Source organism: Leptonychotes weddellii, unplaced genomic scaffold, assembly GCF_054177405.1.
Source record: "Leptonychotes weddellii isolate Sample4059 unplaced genomic scaffold, ASM5417740v2 HiC_scaffold_6198, whole genome shotgun sequence".
Taxonomy (NCBI): Eukaryota; Metazoa; Chordata; class Mammalia; order Carnivora; family Phocidae; genus Leptonychotes; species Leptonychotes weddellii.
Genome location: NW_028030638.1, coordinates 1 through 6125, shown reverse-complemented (window position 1 = coordinate 6125; position 6125 = coordinate 1). Strand labels below are relative to the sequence as shown.

At 36.2% G+C, this 6125-nt stretch overlaps 1 long non-coding RNA gene across 1 annotated transcript; it reads left to right on the top strand.

Annotated features, from left to right (window-relative positions):
• Positions 1-389: 389 nt before the first annotated feature.
• LOC145719672 (uncharacterized) lies at positions 390-5926 on the top strand. Its single transcript, XR_014142537.1, has 2 exons — positions 390-2036; positions 5800-5926. It is a non-coding gene; the product is annotated as an uncharacterized LOC145719672 (long non-coding RNA).
• The last annotated feature ends 199 nt before the right edge of the window (positions 5927-6125 follow it).

Here is a 6125-nt window from a genome sequence, read left to right as displayed (position 1 = left end):
AGAAAATAGCAGCTAGGATCCGAGAGCAAAGTCTGTATAAAATGAATTCTTTGAAAGTTCTTCGTGACCTGGTGTATTTTTAATTGTTCCTTGTTTACTTTAAGGAATATATATTCTATTGGGTGCATACATATATATAAATATATTAGGATCAAATCTGTTAATTTTGTTGTTCAGTTTTTCTGCATATTTACTACCTTTTGGTCTGCCTGATCTGTTTTTAATTGTGGTGTGTTAAAATGTCTTGCATTATTTTGGATTTCTTAATACCTCGTTATAATCTCAATTAGTTTTTGCTGTGGTATATGTTCATACAAGTTCATGATTATTATATCTCCTTTTTGGGTTGCCTTTCTAATCATTATGTAATTTCCCTCTTTATCCCTATTAATGTTTTTGGTTTTGCCATGTACTAGTTTTGTGGCCTTAGGCAAGTCATTATCCTCTCATTTTCCTTATTGTAAAATGGGTATAATACCTACTTTATAAAATTTCTGTGAAGACTTGCTGAGAAAATATATATGAAGTATTTTACACGTGATAGGTTCTCCATAAATGGATTGAAAGTACTTTTCTGCCTTAAGGGTTCTTTTTCCTCTCTCCTTCTCCTTCTCTATTAAAGTATCAGATTTTAAATACTATTTGCCTATAATTGGAAATGTGCTTAAGGGATATGATTAAAATAGTCATCAGGACTTTTTTTTATAAGTGAGTGAAGGTGCTAGAATGTTTGCCTCCCACACCAGGAGTCTGACAATTCTCTAGTACTTGTAGGCCTTTAAGTTACTGTTCCCTGCTTTTGCATTAGAGCCCGTTTCTAAGTCTCTTCCACATTTCTCAGGTGTACTAAATAAGAGTCTTTCAGAATAGTTGAGACAACTGAAAAAGGATAAAAGTCAACTTTTTAAGGAGCCTACTTTTCTACAACAAATATTTGTCAACCTCAATGGGATATAGAGTTCTTAGTAAGTCTTAAAATTAATACTATATTTTGATCACTACATGTACAAAGAAGTATATAGACGTGTCATGTACGTTTAAGGAGGCAGAAGTGTGTACTTTCTCCCTCCTTTTTGATCGCATTTAGAACTTGTCTTTTATTCCTATTGTTCATCTGGGTTTTTATCATCTATTTATATTACCAACGTGTGTTGGTTGTGTGCCTTCTGTGGTCCTGAATATCTCGGATTTAAAAATATGTAGAGATAAGGGGAAAAAACAATGTCAGCTGAGAAAACAGCACAGAAGGTTTAAAAATATATGGCATGTATCTATTGTAACTTGATAGGGTTAAGAGATCCAATGCTGGAGAAAGAAGAAATTGTGATGAAGTTGTGATCCATCTTTGGAGAGCCTTGAATGATGGGTTGAAGAGTTTTGACTTCATTCTATAGGCCAATGAAAACCACAAAGGCTTTAAGGATAAAAAATCAGGTTATATACCGAAAATATTTACAGGTTGTATGCAAGAAAATACTCTGCTGGCAATATTGAAAAAGAGGAAAATACAGTGTTATGAATAAAACTGTAGCTCATTTAAAATGTTACTTGGTAACATTGAACTAAGCTTTAAATAGGATTTTTTCTTAAGGTCCTTTAACATGGGACTTTATCAGTGAGCCTCTTTCAGACCGCTCTTTATAAAATAATCTTCTTTTTTTCATCCTACATTTATTTTCCTCTGTAACACTTTGTACTACCAGTCGAATTATATGCACACACTTGTTTGTTTATTGCCTGTAAGTCTGTAAACTCCATGAGAGCAAGGGCTTTATTTGTTCATTGCTTCTCCCCAGTGCTTAGAACTTTAATAAATATTTGTTAATGAGTGAATGAATATTCAAATTAAGATGACCACAATTTTTTATGTGGTTTATAATGTGGGGATAGCAGTAGGATAGGGTTTTGGGTTCTTTCCTAGAAACTCCTGTTAAAAAGTGTTTTCTTTTCCCTTTCCTCCAGAGTTTATATTCAGAGCACCAATCAAATTAAGCAAGCCTGGAGAACTTCGTGAGGAATATGAAAGCCTGAGAAAGGTACAGCATAAACATGATCACACCACTCATTTTCTTAAAGTAAATTGAAATGATGACATTAAAGAATACTTGGTGGGAGTTTTTGAAATTTACAATGCAGAGCCTGTCTCCATACTACCTTATACTGTAGCTTTAATAGAGGTAGAGTAAACCTTAACTAAGAACCCCTTTTTAACTGTCCTGTCATAGATGAAACTGTAGCTCACCTGGCCTGTCGTATACCTGCCACAGTAACTGGCCACCAAGAGGGGTGTTCTTGGCATTTATTTACTTACTTACTTATTTAAATTTATTAGAGAGAGAGAGAGCGCGCTCCAGTGTAGGGAGAGGCAGAGGGAGAGAATCTCAAGCAGACTCCCTGCTGAGCCCAGAGCCTGCCACAAGGTTTGCGGGGAGGGCTCCATGTGGGGCTCCAGTCCCACAATCCGTGAGATCATGACCTGACCTGAGCTGAAACCAAGAGTTGGATTTTTAACCCAGGGACCTACCCAGGTGCCCCTATTCTTGGTATTTAAATCTTGGTTAAAAGCCCACATTTAAGCTCTAATAATAATAGCTTGTATTATTTTTCCTTACCTTGCAAGGTTCCTCTAATTACATGAAACTGGTGTTATCTTTTGTTGCTTTTACTCTGTTATGTACTGCAAACGAACTGTAGCTTAGGACAGTAAGGGGGGGGGAAGTAAAATAATTTTCTAGGTAGAGAACATTTACCACTGGGAAGGCTTTTAGCTATGTCCCCATCATCTTATTTTCGATGTTTTCAAGCTTATTGTCTGTGAATCACTTAGAGAATTAAGATGTCAAAAAGGCTGGTAATAAGTATGTTACAAGATTTGTTATCATCCTTCCCCAGCCCTTGTCCTACACCACCATACCTTACCCACCTTCGTAAATTATTCTACATGTGTATATTTAGTATTTTATAAAGGTAATCCACTTAATCTGAGTCAGATATCATCATAAAACAGGTGAGACAGTAACATTATTGTGGCATTTTACACTGAATGAAAAAATCAGTCTTTAAAAAGGTCATGTTAAAGAGAAAATAGAGAACTTTGTTTAATTACTGTATATTCTTTGACTTTCTCTTTTAAATGAGAGTGTCAAATGTTAACTTGGGTCCTCATGCTCCTTTTATATTGGTATTGTAAGAGTTTTTTTTGGTTTTTGAATCACTTACAAAGCTTTTTTCTACATAGAAAGAAATTCTTTATAGGGACCACATCAAAAGAACCACAGATTCCTCTTAAATAAAATTCCAGAATCTGCAGATATTTAATTCTGATATACCTTTTTACAAACTTGGAGAATATGGAAATTTTAAAGCTTTCAGCTTCAAGATGAAGAGAAAACAAGGAATTGGAGGTATAAAAAGGAGGTAAAACAGAATGCATAGTAAGAGTAGAGGTTTTTATAAGCTTTGGGAGAGAGAAAGAAACCTTGGGAACTGTGCTTTTACTCCTTTTAGGAGGGAGGGACAGAAAAATGGTCTTGAAAGCATTTTAAATGGCAGAATGATGTTAAGTGAAGTTAGGACAATCTTACCCTATGTAAACTGGATTGGGTTTGAAAAACATTCACCTATGTTATTTGGGTTAAATAAATGACATATATAGCTCCCTCCCCCCAACTCCAAGTACCCAAGTTGCTGGCATCCATCGTACAACCTGGAAAATGGAAATTCAAGTCAGGAAATCAAAAGGCACTATATGGCATATCTATACAGTGGAATAATATTCAGCAGTAAAATAGAATGAATTACTGGTGCATGCTACCACTTGGGTGAACCTCAAAAAGATGCTAAGTGAAAAGAATCAGATACAAGGGACCACATATTGTATGATTACATTTATAGGAAATGTCCAGAATAGGCAAATATAATGGAGATAGACAGGAGACTAAAGGTTGGTTGAAGTAGGGGGTGGGAATGGGGGTTAACAATAAAAGGGCATGAGCGATTTAATTGCAGTGGTGAAGATTTTTAAACCTGATTTATGGTGTGTTCCACAACTTGGTAAATTTACTAAAAGTCACTGAATTATACATTTGAGGTAGATGAATTATATAACATGTAAAATATGCCTCAATAAACTTGTAGAGAAAAATTAAAAGGCACTAGACATTTGGATGGAGACCTTGATAGAGAAAAGGTGTCTCATAGAGTATGTATTTTCTAAAACAAAACAAAGTAAATATCTATATTACTGGATGAATATTTATGGAAGGAAAATCCTTAAAAGTTTCTGTAAGCGGGGCACCTGGGTGCCTTTGGCTCAGGTCATGATCCCAGGGTCCTGGGGTCGAGCCCCATGTCGTCCATGCTCTGCTCAGCAGGGAGCCTGCTTCTCCCTCTTCCTCTGCCCCCTCCCCCTTGTTCATGTGCTGTCTCCCTCTCTGTCAAATAAATGAATAAAATCTTAAAAAAAAAGTTTCTAGAAGCAAGGGTTGGTGAGTGGAAATTCTACACAACTCACCATTACTATTTTGATGCATAACACATGCTAGTAATATACTTTTTATATGGTATATTTTATTTTGTTTAAGAGAGAGTAAAAACTTTTGTAAGGGCTATAAAAAGTTAATAAGAATTTTATTCTTCTAATTCTAGTTCTTTTAAAAGATATTTACTTAGTAATCATAGATCCTCCTACCTGCGGGTAGTGTTACACTTATTAGGTTACTATGAGTTTCTAAATTGTATGATTCTGTGGATTTATATTTCTGAATATGTTTAAAGTTTTCTTCTTGCCATATATCATAGGTAATTTTGTTTTCTTAATAAGAAAAGCAAGGCAGGAATATGTAGAGCAAAATGTGAAAGTTCCTCTTTTCCTTATTTCTCATTCTCTTCACCATAGTTAACTAGTATCGGCAGTTTAGTGTTTATCTTAGGTCCTTTATATACTTACACACACACATACACATATGCTTTAGTCTTTTTCAGTATAAATGAGATCATTATGTATATTGATTTATACATCAGATATTTTTTGTGTCCCTACTGTGTGCCAGGCATTGAGGATATGGTGTTGAAGAAGACACCGAAGGTCTTTGCCCAGGGAGATTCCATTCTAGTGCAGAAGATAGTAAATAATTAGCAAACAAATACTTACTATATATTAATAAGGTAGGATCAGAAGAGTTACAGGGGAATGGAGAGGAATTCAATTTAAAAAGAGACAGAAAAAGACTGTTTTAGATACAGTAATCAGGAAGGTCTCTCAGAGAAGGCAATGTTTGAGTTGCTACCTGGAAGAAGTAAGGTAGCAAGCCAAATAAAGGTATGAGGAAAGAGGATTCCAGGCAAAGGAGCAGCGAATGCAAAGACCCTGAATAGAAACAAGTTTGGCTTGTTCAAGGAACAGTGTGGCTGGAGCTTGAGTGTGTAAGTCGTGGGTGGAAGGGTGGTATGGGGATTTGGTAGGAGATGAGTTGGGAGAAATAGAAGGGCCATATCAAAGAAGGCCTAGTTGACCTGTTAAGGAACCTGAATTTATTTTAAGTGTGATGGGAAGCCAGTAAGATGATCTGACTCATACTTTTAAAGGTCTCTCTGGTTGTGCTGTAGGGAATAAACAATAATGGGCCTAGGAGTTAGGAATTGTATTTACTGTGAATAGTAGAGATCCAAAAATAACAATCCAAACAAATTAGGAGTTTTATTTTTCTCAAGTAACAAAAACCAGATGTAGGCAGCCTAGGGCTGATACGGCAGCTTCATGACATCAGGAAGTCAGGTTCCTTTTGTCTTTCTGTTTAGACATCTTCAAGTGTGCCTGTTGCCTTGTACTGTGGGATGGCTGATCCTTCTCTAGACTCACATCTAGACAGAAGGTAGGGGGAGAAAGGCACATACCAGCTGAATTGTTTTATTTATTTATTTAAATTTTTTAAAATCTTTATTTTATTTTTTTTAAGCTTTTATTTATTTGTCAGAGAGAGAGAGAGACAGCAAGAGAGGGAACACAGGCAGGGGGAGTGGGAGAGGGAGAAGCAGGCTTCCCGCTGAGCAGGGAGCCCGATGTGGGGCTCGATCCCAGGACCCTGGGATCATGACCTGAGCTGAAGGCAGACGAGACGCTCAAC